We start from the raw sequence: 15817 nt of genomic DNA, 5'->3' as shown, positions 1-15817 counted from the left end.
TGAAGTATTTTATATTTAAGGCAAGTGGTTTGTATTTTGTTTTACTCCTTGAAGGCTTCGGCCGAGATGTCAGAGTTTGAATAAACCTGTTTTGGATTACTGGTTGGTCTTTCTTTTATACTGCTACAGTCTTTTTTAGTGGTTCCAGTGATTTAGTATTCTGTATATATGCTGCTGTGTGTAATGTCTAGTTGGGTGTCTTGTGTACTGGTAGTGCTATGGAAAAGTTTTTTCTGAGGTAAAGTGTAGGCCTGGGGTTTGGAATGGGGCAAGAGCAAGGTTAGCATAAGCATACATTAGTTAGGTGGTGCCTGTCCTTAGACAGGGACACGATTATTCATCAAAGGATTATTCCTTGGTAGAAGGTAACATGATAGAGTTATCGTTAAATCGCACTTGTAGCAGACTTAAGGTGTTGCACTATCTCCACTGTTGTCTGGCTTTGAAGTTGGTACATATAAGTGTGGGAGGGGGTGTGGGGGTTTTCCCTGCACATGGGGGGGGCATGCAGAGGGGTTTGCCCCCCCTGCAAAACAATTCTTGAAAATATGTTCACTGACAGTGGTTTTCAGCGATTTGTGTTTGTGCATTTGTTGATTTAAGAATAATCCTTTTATGAATAATCATGAATCAATCCCCCCCCCCCCAAGAAGGAAATTTCTGTCAGGATGCAATGGTCTCTTGAAGCTGACAAAGTATTTAATTACCTGTTTTAATGACTCCTGATTTTATTAAAAAGAGTTTAATGTAACCTATGAAACAGGTATCCTCAGCAACCTCAGAAATATACACAACACAAGAAGCACCCACATTGAAACATACATCTAAAACTCACAGTGTCTCAGTTCAAAAGCGTATAATACAAGCCTCTGCACAATCGAATATTCTAGTCATAGGCGATTCTGTTTTGAGATACACAGATGCACCCATCACCAGGCTGTGCAATGACAGAGTCACAATCAGTTGCCTGTCAGGTGCCAGGATTTGCCACATTTCTCTGGCACTTAAGTCCTTGCACCACAAAAACACATCTGACACAGTCATACTACACTTGGGTAAAAATAACCTCCCTGATGGAGCTCTCCGAATATGTGTCCAAGGCAGGTATGACCAAAACCTTGAGCAGCAATCTACCATCATCAAGAATGATGTTGCAATATGAACAAAAGTTTATTGATCATCATCATCATAATCATAAACCCCCTTTTACCCAATTTCTACACAGGAACAAAAGACTATTGACTTCAGCAATTGGCTTAGCTTTTGGTGTCATTCAAGGGGGGATATATATATATATATATATATATATATATATATATATATATATATCTGAATATCTATATATATCTGTCTATCTATATATATATATATATATATATATATATATATATATATATATATATATATATATATATATATATGGATCCCCTTTGAAATGTTGAAAGCCCAGATAACAACCGAACTGCATTTTTGCGCGACGGAAATCGCAAAACATTATATACCCGAATGGTGATTTTTCCCCAGGGCAAGTGAAGACTTGGCCAACATACCCTTTTCTCAGCTGTAGTGCGATCCTGCAGTTGGTATATATAGTTGGGGGTGGGGGGCATCAGGGGTTTTATTTACTCCTGCATGTGTTTTGTTGAAGTTTGGGCAAGTGTTTACCTACTCTGGAAAAAAATTGTTATTTGGGTATGTAATGTTTTGCGATTTTCATCTCACGAAAATGCAGTTCGGTTATCTGGGCTTTCGAAGTTTCAAAGTAGATCCGTGTGTGTGTGTGTGTGTGTGTGTGTGTGTGTGTGTGTATATATATATATATATATATATATATATATATATATATATATATATATATATATATATATGGATTCCTATTACAAGAACGAAAGTTCACTACTTCGAACTTGTAACAGGAAGCCTCACTTCTGCGAAAGTTCACTTTAACGAAAGTGAACTTTTGCGTACGTGCACTTCACCAAAAACACCACAGCACAGTGGAGGATATAAAAAACAAGCTATGTCCCCTACTATGGTGCAATAACCATGGACCTTAGGGTTAGGGCACGGGGTAGGGTAAGGGGATAGTTAGTAAAGCTATCCCCTTACCCTAATCCATGTCCTAACCCTAAGGTTCATGACTATCGCACCATAGTGGAGGACATTGCTATGTCCTTCACTGTGCTGCAGTCGTCACGGACCTTAGGGTTAGGACTATCCCCTTACTATGACCCGTGCCCTAACCCTAACGTCCGTGTGTACTGCATGGAAGTTCAGTACAACACCCGTTTGTTGTACTGAACTTTGCGTAAGTGCACTTTTGATTAAGTGCACTTTCGCTGCAGTGAGCATTCCATGCACTATTTCGAATTAGTGAAAATTCGATCTAGTGTATGGAACCCACACACACATATATATATATATATATATATATATATATATATATATATATATATATACACATATACACACACACATACATACACATTTATACAAACACAATTTTAGGAAATGTCACTCTTTAAAGTTTCCAACATTAAAAAAAGAAAAAAAAAGAACTGGTATTGCTACTCAAATGCTAGGAACTTTAACAAAAATCTCCCCTCCCTATAATCACTCTGCATTACCACAGAGACCTGGATCAAGACCATTGATAGTATCCCATCAGTTCAGGGTTTCAACTTCTACCACACATTCAGGCTCACTTCACTAGATGTAGGCACTAAAGGCAGCACTGTCTCCATATCTGTTAAAAAGAAACCTCACCTTACAACTAATTAAACAAGATAAAATGATCTGTAGCTCCTCTACATCCAGCTTACCATTAACAAGACCCCTTATTATATCATGGCTAACTATAAGATCCCTCCCAAGTCCTCCTAAGTTCATGACTCGTCCCTAACTAGTATGTTGTACCTGTGCATTAAGTCAAATACCATACTCCCAGTAAACTTTAACTACCCCTCTAACTAGAAGATATATACATTCTGTAACATGTATGACCAGAGATTTCTGAACTTTATAAGTTCAAACTTTCTGGACTAGTTAGTCTGTACCCTAACTAGGGGCAATAACATACTGCACTTGTTCCTCACCTGTATGGGACAGCCCTGCTCTCTATCAATTTTAACTCCCTGGTCAAATTGGACTACAGATCAGTCACATTCATCTTAAGACTGAAGTCAGAAGTATCCTCCAATATTGTAATATTCAGAGATTATGCCAAGGCTAAAAAAACTGAGGGATGACCTGGATAAATTGAACATCACCGTCCAAATCAATGACCCCACTGCTTTATGTGGAATCTTTTATTACAAAATTATGTGCACATATGAATAGCTGCATAGCTGCATCTGTTTCCCACCAAGGTAAATAAAATGTCATATTCAAAAATAAACCCATATGGGTGATCCCAAATATAAACAGGCTCTATAATAAAAAGAAAATCATTGCAAATAAAAATAAAAGTAACTCTCAAGACGCAAAAAAGCTCTTGCAGTGAACTCCAGACACTGATCAAATCAATCAAAGCTGGATATGAGGTAAACATAGCCACCAAAGCAAAGGACAACCACAAAGCCTTCTTTAACTATATAAGAAACCTTAGAAATAATGCCCAACACTACACAGAGCTAAAAGAAAATGATATAATTTACTTGGACCCATGGGACATAGCCAGTCTAGCAGTGTATTCATTTAGTTCTAACGTCACACTTCCCACATTCCCACATGTACACCCCTTCCAATCTCCCATGAACCAGTCCTTAATTCACTATCTAAGACTAAGAACCCTACTTCTATGGTACCAGCTAACATACTGGGTTACTTATAGCCCAGCCTGAAACAGGGTCTGTCAGACCCCTTACATAGACTATTCAAACAGGCTTTGTGCTGGAAGAATGGAGGACAGTATCTGCCATCCTCTTGTAAATAGGTGGGGTATTAATGGACCTGGAAAATTATATTTCCATTAGTCTGAGCAGCCTCATCTGTTAGATTATGGAAAGGATCATTATGGAATTAAAAATAAGGATATAGCTGACCAGGCCAGTTTGGATTTGTCCAGAGCAAATCTCACCTATTTAGCCTGGCTGACTTCTTCAAGAAGGTTACTAATGCAATGGATGAGGGCAAATAAGTTCCCATCACATATCTAGACTTTTCAAAGGCTTGCCATACCATCCCACAGTCAGGTATTATAGGTAAACTATCCCAGCTAAATGTTAATTCCTAGGTAACTTACTGGATAGCAAACTGGCTCAAAAATGCTACCCCAAAAAGTCAGGGTGAGATGCTCGTCCTCGTTCAAAAGACTTGTCACTTGTGGTATACAGTAGGGTTCAGTCCTTGGGCCACCTCTCTTTGACATTTACTTCTCAGACATCAATGCTACTATAAGGGTTTATAGCTGACCCAAGTTTGCAGATGACTATAAATATGGTACCATCATAAACTCCCATTGGTACCATCTCTGGAATAACCTTCCTTTACAGATTACAGAGATTATCACCATTGCCACCTTCAAGTTAAATCTAGGTAATTGGATGGTCAGCTTTAAATTCTCCTAGTCTGTCCTGAATTGCCCTCCTTGAAGTTGGTGAGACCATTTGAATATGGCTTATTGGCTAGGCTTGTAATGGTTTGTACACTGATTGCTTAGCACTTCCTTTGAACCTATGAATCAGATTTAAGTGGTCTGCGGCTTAGGGCTTTGGCCCTGTATGCTATAGAGCCAAATTGGAGTAAAAAATAGGTTTGTTTTACAGTAACAAATGAAAAACATTTTAGGATGCTTGGGCTTCATAAGTACAAGAACTAAGCTTTGTGAGTTCAAATGTAATTTTTCTGTATAAGACTGACTCTTGTCTATCCTGAACCTTTTTTTTACTATGGTATGACTTAATGGAGACATTTTTTATGCAGTAATTGCTCATGCCAAAACCTCAAGTATTGACTGCTCTCTCCCTTCCCTTTTAGATTGTTGTGTTTAGCACTTGAACTACTATTGAAACCGTGGTAGTCTGGGACGTAGGTAGAACTCCATCCCTCTATGCCACGGAGCCAGTCTGGAGTAAAGAAGCATATTTGCAAAAAAAAATAGAATAATATTTTGTAAGATTTACATTTCATAATTTCAAGTGCTAAAAGCCTTGGCAACAAACTTGATTGACTGGTACACATGCTCATAATCTTATGGATACATGATACATCTCTCACTTTCTCTCTCTCTTTTCAAATAGCACCTGCACTTACAGAAGGAGGATAAAGACTTTACTTTTAGGAAGACAGCTAAAAAGTCATTAGGCTTTTTTTGGCCAGATGACTGCATAACTTGCAGAAATTACACTTTTATGTAAATGGTCCAAAGAGAAAGAGAGAGAGAGAGAGAGAGAGAGAGAGAGAGAGAGTCAAATATATTAAAATGAGACTGATATCCGATTATTAGCATAATGAAATGTAATCACGTTTTTAGGACGCAGCTAATAAGATTTTAAAGTTAATAACAATATTCTGCTTTTAAGTTTATTGTAAAACAAGGCATGTTTGGGATAATTCCTGCCTTCAAGAAAGAATGCTTGAAATATAGAACCATAAGTAACCAATGAGAGAAAATGACTGCATAGTCCATCTAATTCTTTTTGTTTTGATGTACATGCATTTACCAAAAACCATGCATTATGGGCAACTTTATAGAAATACTTTCTGTCTTCTTCAAAGAAGAGGTCTGGAACTGGAACAGTAAAGGCATGAGATGTAACTAGCATATTCCATGTAGCAGCTTCTACCTTTCTTTTGTACTATTTAAGTCTCCTTCCTAAGTACCTTCTAAGACCTGCACCTATTCAAGCCTCTAACTTGTCCACTTATCTTCCTATAACTTTCTTGAGCTTTTTCTACTTCTGCTACCTACGTATACTTTCTTATCCACTTCACTTGTTTTGTCTTTCGGCTTTTCCCGGTTAGGGGTCGCCACAGCGGAACTCCGGTCCGCTAATGATTGGCAGTAGATTTTTATGTGCCGAGTTGCCAGCCCTGATGCACAACCTTCAACTAAGGTACGCCCATTCACGCATATCTCCAGACAGAAGACGCTCTAGCTGAGAATCAAATGGGACAACGTCTTACTGTCAGGCGACAGCGCTACCGCAGCACTACCACCGCAGCCACTTCACTGAAGGTCTTAAATTCTACCTTATGTCTATCCCACCATAAATATTTCCACTGCATAATCATTTTCAATTGCCATTTATTTATTTATTCTCTCTACCGCTTACACTGAGTGTCTCTCCCCCATACACAGAACTTTCCTTCCTCCAAAATAAAGCATGGCCACTTACCTTCTTTTCTATCTATTTCTCTATTTGAATCATATGCCCCTGACCCTCTCTCAGTATTTAGTTTTTTCATTAAGCCCACTGAAACTCCTGTTTCTATTACCCCTGAATTCTCTGTGTGATCTTCACTGTTGCTGAGTATATTGAAAGAAGGGTATATCCCAATTCGCTCAGCTATTTCCTGCTCCATGTCATCCATGTTATAATCCCAAACCCCTCTCCTTCCCATGTGGATCCATAACAGGATTTTGTAGCTTTTTCACTAGCTGACTTTTAGTGTTGTTATCACATGCCTGGTAAGATACAGCACTAAAATTATAACACGTACCATAACAATCTCTATTCTCCTAGTCATCCTGTCATGTCTCTCCATGTATATAATGTTTGCAGCTGCAATGCTTGTGATTATTTTACTGATCTGCTTAACTGATTTGCCTTAAACAAAACCCGCTTGGACAAACCCAGTTTCACCAACCAAAATGCTTTAGGTCGTCAGTATCCAGAAAAAATTCTTTATCTCTGAATTTCATAAGGAAATCAGCCTAAACTTAAATGGGTTCCCCATCCCAATCCACCTCCTCTTCAGTAGCAGCATACTGGTTGATTCTGTTACAGTGCAGGACATAACCCTTAACCCTATAAACATCCGCTTTTAATAAAAAGTCTGTAGAAAACACTTTACACGCCTTCTGTTCTAATGCCTCCCTTCTGTCTTGTGTATCACTGTACCTTTCCATTCTCGTATCCCTGTGCCCTAGGCTGCATCAGCCCCTTTACTTTTACAAAGACCCATAGGAACCTGCATTGACCTGCCTAATCTCTTCTGCTTTACTTTAGAAGTGTTTTGAGCAAACTGCATTTCAAAATAAGGACACTGTATGCTTATGTGTCTCATGAAAACAATACATATATATGTGCGTGTGTGTGTATGGGTGGGGGTGTCTGCGTGCATATATACATGCACATGTGCATTTGTGTGCATATTTTGAAGGACAAACTACCAAGTAAAAAATTAGCTCTGAATTTTAATTATTTCCTATTGTGTAGCTCAGACTAAATTATCAGCACAAACTATCTAGCTTTAGTAATCCTTCAGAAACTTTCCACAGACTATTTCTACTTCATTTTTTACAATGTGCCCCTGGCTGTGTTTTTCAATCAAATGTCCTGCACTATTTTATGAATTGCAGAAGTCAGATGCTCAGAGAACAGACTGTTCTGTTAATTATAAATCTAATCCTGTCACAGTGGCGTGATGTGGGCTGCAGTCCATTATATTCAGCTTTGTTTCTAGCATATTACTCTTGTCTTTTTCTGCTACATACATACTTAAAATCAGGAAACAAAAGAAAAAGCCATGATAAATCCAGAATGCCACATCCTTTAATTAACTAATGTAATGCTGGTTGACTTTTTATGTGGGCTAATGCTCAGGGACCCTTCTCAGCCATGAAATATGTCCAAAGGACAAACGTGCAGTAATATTTATAATAACTGGCTCTGCTTTGTCATTGTTCACTGCATTTCAAATGGATTACAAAAAAATGAATGAGAATACAAAAATGGCCAAAGACAACACAGATGATGGGGTATCCAAACTTTTTCATTACTATATTTGAGCAATTACAAAGTAACGCAGTGCAGGTAAGCTGACATATTGTAAGCATTTGTATAATTTCTATTAGAGTACATATACTAATTGTAAACTTCCTCCCCAGCCTCTAAGAAATCCTTTTAATCAAGACTGATAGCAAATTCTGTGAACTACACCCTGTTACTGCTAAACTGTTTAACATAATATTTCTCCTAAATGTAGTCAAATGTGAGAGCAGTACATGCTTCATGTAGCAGCAAAAAGTCAAATGCACGGGCAGACATATGCTTTTATAAGACATATGACAGCACATTACAGACAAGTGGACAAGTCCTGAGCTGGGCAGGTATGTGTGTGTGTGTGTGTGTGTGTGTGTGTGTGTGTGTGTGTGTGTGTGTGTGTGTGTGTGTGTGTCTGTAGGGGCATTATTCCATACCTGTACCGTTTGGCAACAGGAAAACACTATAGTGTTGCTTACTTGTGCAATCAGTAATACCCTGTAGGGATCAACTGCTAATATATAAACATACTTACATACAGGAACTTGTAGGTAAGAAACCAGAACTTTTAGTGTCATTGCAGCAACTGCCTAAGCAGAACTGAGTCATGTGATATGCTGTATGCACTACTCTTACAGGATTTTAAGGTTACTAGAGGTGTAGCTAGAGCAAGGTTAAAGGGGCAGCTGACAAAGGGGCAAAGTGTTAAGGGGGAGATTGGCAGATTCTGATCATCATTTAATACTGATAGTACACTGAACACAGATTCTAATTAATGTTCATTGCATTACCAGTAGTACTGAATATAGGTAGTGCATTTGCAGTAAAAACTGAAGTGATATAGTGCTCTCTGTCTTCAGTACATCATTTGTGTTCAGAAATGAATGTTGACTTTGCATTTGCAGTCAGAACTAAATCATTGTAGTGCTCTGTGTATGTGGCATAAAGTCTACTACCTGCTTACTTCAAATATTTGTAGTAATCAGTTTGCTGCAGTTTAAATGGATATAAAAGCTTTTCTCTCCTCATTTTAAATTGGGGGGCACCAGATCGGGTCAATATTATGGCATCAAAATCCAAGTCAGCGAATGCCTGTTCACTGACCACTAAACAGAGAATGGTCATTTCTGCGAATGGCCACTACAGCACATTTTTTGCTAGGGGAAAAAAATCACTTGGCCAACCAGAAATGAGACAGTATTTAAAACCTGTCAAAGTTGGGGGCTTCACCCCCCCATCCCCAATGTGGGGGGCTGTGCCCCCCACACCCTAACTAAATATACCAACTCTGAGATTGCACTACAGTGGAGAAAAAGGCAAATCCACGACAATGGCCAAGCGATTTTTCCCCTAGGAAAAACTTTGCTGTAGTGGCCATTTGCGTAATGACAGTTTGCTGTTTATTGGTCGGCGAACAGGCGTTTGCAGACTTCAGTTTTCGATAAAGTAATATACAACTCACATTTTTAAGTACTATCTATCTATCTATCTATCTATAGATACAATGAGACAGAGAGAAAGAGAGAGGGAGAGGATGGTTCTACTAGGCTGCATTATAGACTAGGCACATCATTTATATGCAGCATTTCTTTTGCAGCAAATGCATTTCTAAAAATGTAAATGCATTTGAAACATGCACTGTTGTTTAATAACATCAATATTACTAACACAACATGTAGCATACTCATTCCATTTGGCTGTTTTTCTACTAGCTGTACCATATCCAGACAGTTTAAAATCTAGTAAATAATGTAGTGGTCATAGTTGGTTCTAAGACCACATCTAATACTTGGTTATCATCCTGTAAATTGTCATCATCAGGTTTGGTAACTGAGGAAATGGCTGGTACGCCTCATTATCAGGATACCTGTGTCAGTCACACATTGTAGCCAGTCTCTGGGTTTGGTACTTGCAACATTTCCTGCCTTGAACTGCCATGTAATTGATTCTGAGTCACTTCAGCAAAGATGAAAACAGTCCAGCCTGGTGCATGCACATGTGGTTTCCATTCTTTCTTAGGGTTAGAACTTCTCTTGTTTTGATGATATTGAATCTTGGAGTACTGCTGTATCCACTGAACTTATTTTCCTGTTGTTTTAAGTATTTCCCCACTGTTTGTTTAATTCAGACTCTCTAGCAGTCTGGATATTGATAATGTCTTTGCTGACCTGTTGTAATACAAGCTGTGTTTCTGCTGAACAGCTTGCCATGTAGATTAAACATTTGTAATTTATTCTGATTGATGTAGAACAAAAGATGCCGATAACGTTTGCTCTCATTCTTCTCCCTGCGAAGATGAAAGACTCATGGGTTGAAGGGAATGTTTCTGTTTTCGTGCTTTGTGTTGGCAATGTATATGTTCATGATACTATTCACTGATTAGATCATTTTACCAATGATTCGACTGCGGATACCTTGGTAAATGTGCTGAAATTCCCACGGTGGTGAATAAACTCAGAATTCTTGAATGACAGCCCATGCATCTTTATCTGTGATGAGTATGTCAGAAATATCATGTTGAGTAAAAACTGAGTTCACCAGTCTTTTGGCAGTTTGAGAAGAGGTATATTTTAACTTCATGACCTCAGGATGTTTAGATTAAAAATCAAAGCATGTGACAAACCAGCTGCCATTGAACAGAAACAACTCTGAAGCAGATTTAGTCCATGATCAATCTGGAAGTTCATTTGATATAACTGTAACGTTGGACTAGTTTTTTGGTATATGTCACAGATGTTTAATGTTTTTCTCCCACATCCTAAAGGCATGCTGCAGGTGGCTTGACCACTTTAAATTTTCTGTAGGTGTGAATGTGGTCTTTGTGTGTGTGTGTGTGTGTGTGTGTGTGTGTGTGTGTGTGTGTGTGTGTGTGTGTGTGAGTGCGTGTGATGCAGAATAAAGGCATGCTAATCTACTTCCAATCAATGTTTTTCTAGTAAACTCTGTGAATGGGAGATGCTGTTTATAGTGTTGCAACTCCCCTAGTTTAGCACCCTTGTCCATAATGGATAGCAACACCAGGATAATGTGCCCACACATCCCACATATCCTTGTTCTGTCAGCTTCGGGGTAACATACATAAAACATAAGAACCAAAAAAGTACCATAGGAATGTAAGGCTATGGTTTGTAAGATCCTGACAGATTAATAGCCTAGAGACTGGATGGACAGGACCATTATTAAAAACCAAAAGGACATTCTTGACCAATATATAATGCCATGCACATACTCTTTACATTTATCAGTTTCTGTCTATCATGAGCCTATGTAGCTGATTTGGTACAATAAGTTTACTGGATTTGAACATCATTCCCTATGATTCACGAATTTTGTCATCATAACTGTGTTATACTTGTACTGGCAGTGGATTGTTTATCATCATTTGGCCATGCTGCCAGTATCTTATTTTTCAATTATCTGGGCTGTATATCATTCTCAGTACAATGAAAGGATTCAGAAAACATTGTCTACACTCATAGGTAAGGACAGGACTAGAAAAATAACTTCCTTATCATAATGAAAAAGCTTTTCATTTTGTTCTTTGAATTATTCTATGGACAACGAATCTGTAATATGGTTTTCCTTGCCTGATTTATACACAGATATTAAGCTGCACTACTGGCATGATAATAAGATTCTGTATCACTTTAAAGGTGCTTTATGCAGTAATGTAAGAGAAGTTCTCTGTAGTGGAGTGTGATCAGATGCTAGAGCAAACTGTCTGCCACAAATATATTCGTAGATTTTTTTCACAGCTGCACACAATAAGTGGTAACTCTTTCAAGCTGTACACAGTGTGCCTCAGCATCTGCCGTGGCTAATCTGTATACTGCTGGTCAATTCTCTTGTTCTTTGTTCCAGTATCAGATTTTATGCCATCAGCTTGCAACACCCAAGGTTTTGTTACATTATAAAAATGCAGTGTCTAAATATCAGTCACTACTGTCCTAAGGAGAAAATGCTTCTCACTTGCAGCTAGTTCCAATGCCACATGGCATTCTTCTCTAAGAGGTACTTCAGTGGCATTGCTGTATCTGATGAACTTGGAATAAATTTTGACAAGTACCATATCATGATGAAAAATCACAGGAATTATTGTCACTAAGTCTTTGAATTTGAACTACTGATCTTTTATTTGAGGATGTGGGAGCATCCCATAACTGGTTAGAACATGCCCAGTGTACTTAACAATGTTATCACATATTTGACATTTGTGCCTGATATGTTTAATATTATTTAGTTATAAATGATTTAACAAAAGCTTGACACATATTTTGCGATATATTGTTTATTTATCCTTTTGTTGACCAGGTTAGGAGACCCAAAGTGATATTTGTACTACTAGAGGAAATTTAGCCAGGGAATCTGTGAATTGACTCTACATTTTTGATTGTGAGGGTGAATGATTTTGCTGCTGCACTTTCTGCTTCTGTTCATGATGAGGAATCAGTTAGAAGAAGATGTGCAGTAATGGAGGGAGAGGAGAGTTGCAATCTTACAGATAGCAGTGTGGTTCTGTCAGTTGTACAGGAAACTGTTAAAGCGAGTGGATAGTACAAATAGCCATTATCTAGCTGACTTTAAACCTCAGAATTTTGAAGAGGGTGTGGTAACTGAAAATTTTTCTGGAGGTTTGATTGATGACAAACTTGTTGATTTATTGAACAAAGGTGATCTTGGAGAAGAGTCTGAGATTTTGTGGTTGAATATGACGGAAAAGGCTTTCAGCATGGACAGTGAGTTATACAGAAAGGAAGTAAGTCATGAGTTGGATAGACTTACGATTATAAGTAGGATGCAATCTGGCAAATCATAGGCTGAAGCAGTTGGAAGAACGAAAGGTACTGTAAACTTTATAAAAAAAGGTTGTAGTTCACATAAGAAAGAAGAAATAATAGACAGATACTTTATGTGGGATAATTTAGTGTTACCTTTAGGTTTTGGAACAAAATATATCAGATCCTTGCTTCATTTGGGGAAAGAGATATTTTGTGATTTAACATTTGAGACTGAAGAGTCCATGGAAAGTTTTGTTTAATTCCAAAAAAAAGGGACCGTTACCTGTGGAATGAATTTCTATTTTCTGAGTAAAGGACTCAGTTAAACAAAAAACTATTTATTTAATTTTATACGATGAAATTTGGTTAAAGGATGTTAAAAATGTTTTTCATTTCTGTATTATTCATTTTCTGATATTGTGAAAGTTAAAGATAAAAGGTGGTATTTGGAATGGGGTGTGGCAAATGGATGCTACCTTAAAATATAGAAAAGATGTGGTAAAGCTACCATGTGTTATATATGTAGATGGTAATAGAGGAACTATAAGGTATTTGGTACAGCTGATTTTTTTTGTGGGGATTTCAATCATCTGATAAGTGAGTGTACAAAAATAAGGTGCAATCAATATGGGGGAAAGGTCATATGATGAATAAGTGTAAAAAGGCATGTAAAATATGTAAATATGAAGGGCATTTTTGGTTTAATTGTAAAAAGAATAAACAAGATAATGCTGAGCAGGGCTATGAAAGTATTGTAATGTCTGAAAGTAGTGAGGAAGTAGGTGAAGGTGTTAATGAAAAGGAGGAGGAAGTAATAAAAGATGACTTAGATAAAAATTCTATATTTCAATAAGATGAAGGTAACTGTACTGAGAGTGTTGAAAAAGAAGACGAAATTGAAAGTAATAAGTCAGATGTTTGTGAAGGGAGTCTAAAGGATGTTAGAAAAGGAAATTTGATAGGTTCTAGGGTAAGGGTGAGGAGAAAAAGATTAAAAAATGTATCACCAAAGATGTAAAAGAAAGGTAAAGAGTAGTTTTAGATGTGTTTCAGTTAATGAAAATAGTGAACATCTGATTCTGATGATCAAGAAATAGTTTACATAAACTCAGAAAAAATATTAAATTGGAGAAAGAATAAAAAATAAGAAAAATGAAAATTAAAAATGCTTCCCTTAAAATTAAAAAGAAGGAAAGGTAATAATTTTAGAGTTCTTTCAGTAAATGTGAGTAGTATTATTAATATTGTAAGAAGGGATACTGGAATGGCATGCTAAATATTATGTAGAAGTAATTCTTGTAGAAGATGTAAGATTCCTGACAAGTGAAGAAAGAGACTGTAAACAAAAAAAATTGTGGGGTGGAAAAATAATATGGAATTTAGGAAGTGAATGTTGTTTTGGAGTGGCTGTACTATATAAAAACAGTGAAAATCTTAGAAGTAACTAATGTTGGTAAGGATGGGAAAAGTAACTGTTGTGAGTGTGAGGTAGGGAGAATAGTTGAAGTGACACCTGACCCCATGTGCAAAAATTGGAAAAAGGGGTTATGGATGGATAGATGGATGGATGGAGGGATGCATATATAAATGGCAAGGAAAGAGAGGATCCATTCATAGGATCACAGGAGGTTACTAGGCTATTGGCCCTGAGGCACTTATAAGTCTAGCCAAGAGTTTAGCCCATGTTTAGACAAGTCAGCCCCCAAAGCCCCTGTCCAGCAGGGACACAGGTGAAATCCCAGGGGTGTATTTTCTGTTTCCCATCCAGTTATCCAGGTTGTACTTAAAAAGGGATATAATATATAAAAATATGGACAAAAAAAAAACAAGTTAAAGAAATATTAGATTATGTGGTAATTAATATGCAAATTATTATTGCAGAGGACTTGAATTGTGATTTAAGAGGAAAATGTAAAAAGAGAGAAAGATGTTAAAAAATACAAGTGATAAAATGTGGTAAGTTAACTGTGTGGAATAAAAATTAATGGACTTATAGAAGAGGATCAATTGGATCTGAAATTGATTATTTTGTACTATCAGAAGGTCTGGGTGTAGCAGATGGTGATACAGTAGAGAAAAACTTTTCAAATCATTTAACAATATGGATGGAGGTGATGGAAGAAATGGAGTACATTAAAATAGGGAATGGAATACAAAGAATAAATTAGAAATTATGGGATGAATTTGGAAAGTAGGAAAAACTGTAGTTATTTAGGGGATTGTATAATCACAAGGGACATTTTAAAAAAATTGGTCCGAGTGGTGAGTTGAATTTACAAAGAAGTATAAAAAGTGTTTTTTTCCAGTGTCAGGATAATGTAAAAAAGGAAGAGAAAGTGAACTATGGAAAGAGATATAGAAATGTATTAGAGAATTTAGAAATGGATTCATGAGGGTAGTATGATATGGAAAAATAAATATATAAAAGAAATCCAGAAAAAAATTAAGACATTACTGTTTAAGCAGAGATATCATTTACAAGGGAGAAGAGAGGAAGTGTTGGCATTTTTGAGCAAAATAACAAAGGAGGATATTAGTATAATGAAGGAAACAAAAACAAAATTAAAATGAGAGGTAAAAAGAACACAAGAGCAAATTATGAGTATTGTAGTACATCATGTGGAAAATATGTATAAAAATAAAATGAAAGAAAATATTATAGAATGGAAAGTTAAAAAAATTCAAGAACAAGTTAATGATGAAGTACTTAGGAAAGTAAATATTGATTCAGTATCCGGTCCGGATGCTATAGTATGAAATGTTCAAGGAATTAATTGATTGATAAAGACAGTATTTTGCAATCATTTTGAATGAATGGTTGAAATAAGGGTTTGTTTATGAAGAATTATGTAGTGGGATATTAAAATTTATATGGAAGAAAGATGAAAAGAATGAAATAAAAAAATTGGAGATCTATGACATTAAATAATACAATTTATAAATTTTATGAGAATAATACATAATAGAATGGAATGAAGGATGAAAGACATTATGGAAGAATATTTATGGCATAAAAGAGAAAAGATGCCAGGAATTATTACTGGTGGTCTGCAAAATTGTATATGATATTTTAAGTAAAAGGAAAGGTGTGAAACTTATGGTAGGTGATAG

The sequence above is a fragment of the Protopterus annectens genome, chromosome 10.part0 (genome assembly GCF_019279795.1).
Source record: "Protopterus annectens isolate FY-2018-M chromosome 10.part0, PAN1.0, whole genome shotgun sequence".
Classification (NCBI taxonomy): Eukaryota; Metazoa; Chordata; order Ceratodontiformes; family Protopteridae; genus Protopterus; species Protopterus annectens.
Note: the sequence above shows the minus strand (reverse complement) of the source record.